Raw genomic sequence first — 1,434 nt, 5'->3', positions numbered from 1 at the left:
TTGTTAGGATTATGGTTAGGTTTAAGTTTTCGGTGAGGGTGAGTGTGGGGTTTAGGGTTAGGGTTAGGGTGAGGCTTGGGGTTAGGGTTAGAGTGAGGGTTAGGTTGAGGGTTAGGCTTAGGCTTAGGCTTAGGGTATGGGTAGGGTGAGGGTGAGGTTTAGAGTTAGTGTTAGGGTGAGGGTTATGGTTAGTGTTAGGGTTCGGGTTGGGGTTAGTGTTAGGCTTAGTGTTAGGCGGAGCTTTAGGGTGAGGGTGAGGGTTAGGGTGAGGGAGAGGTTTAGGATTAGAGTTAGAGTGAGGGTTAGTGTGAGGGTTATTGTTTCGGTTAGGTTTAGGTTGAGGGTGAGTGTGAGGTTTAGGGTTAGTCTTAGGCTTAGGCTTAGGGTTAGGCTGAGCATAAGGGTGAGGTTGAGGGTGAGGGTTAGGGTGAGGGTTAATGTGTTATGGTTAGGGTGAGGTTCAGTATGAGGTTTAGGGTTAGGATTAGGGTTAGGGTGAGGGCTAGAGTGAGGGTGAGGGATAGGGTTAGCATTAGGTGAGATAAGGTTTAGGGTTAGGGTTATGTTGAGGTTGAGAGTTAGGGTTAGGGTGAGGGTTAGGATTAGGGTTAGAGTGATGGTGAGGGTTAGGATTAGGGTTAGGGTTATTGTTAGTGTTATTTTAGGGTTAAGTTTATGGTGAGGGTGAGTCTGTGGGTGAGGGTTAGGGTTAGGTTTAGGTTTAGTGTTCGGGTTAGGGTTTGGAGGAGGTTTAGGGTTAAGGTGAGGGTGAGGGTTAGGGTTAGGGTTAGTGTTATTGTTAGGGTTAGGGTTTGAATAATGGTGAGTTTGAGGGTGAGGGGGAGTTGGAGGGTTAAGGTTAGGGTTAGGTTAAGGGTTAGGATTAGGGTTACGGTGAGGGTGAGTATGTGGTTTAGGGTTAGGTTTAGGCTTAGGCTTAGGGTTAGGATAAGGGTAAGGTTGAGGTTGAGGGTGAGGGTGAGTGTGAGGGTTAGGTTTAGGGTTAGGGTTAGGCTTATGTTTAGGCTGAGGGTGAGGGTGAGTGCTAGGGTTAGAGTGAGGGGTAGGGTGAGGGTGATGTTTAAGGTTAGGCTTAAGCATAGGCTTAGGGTTAGGCTCAGGCTGAGGGTGAGTGTGAGCGTTAGGGTTAGGGTGATGGTTAGGGTTACAGTTAGGGTGGGGGTTAGGATGTGGTTTAGGGTTAGGATTAGGGTGAGGGTGAGGGCTAGGTTGAGGGTGAGGTTTAGGGTTAGGGTTAGGGTGAGGTTTAGGGTTAGATTTAGGGTTAGGTTTATGGTGAGGCTGAGGTTTAGGGTTAGAGTTAGGGTTAGGGTGGGGCTGAGGTTATGGGTTAGTGTTAGGGTTAATGTTAGAGTTAGGGTTAGGGTGAGGATTACGCTGAGGTAGAAGGTTAAGCTTAGGGTTAGGATTAGG

This window comes from Dipodomys ordii, unplaced genomic scaffold, assembly GCF_000151885.1.
Source record: "Dipodomys ordii isolate 6190 unplaced genomic scaffold, Dord_2.0 Scaffold149, whole genome shotgun sequence".
Taxonomy (NCBI): Eukaryota; Metazoa; Chordata; class Mammalia; order Rodentia; family Heteromyidae; genus Dipodomys; species Dipodomys ordii.
The sequence above is the reverse complement of the archived record's forward strand: the minus strand, read 5'-3'. Positions refer to the sequence as shown.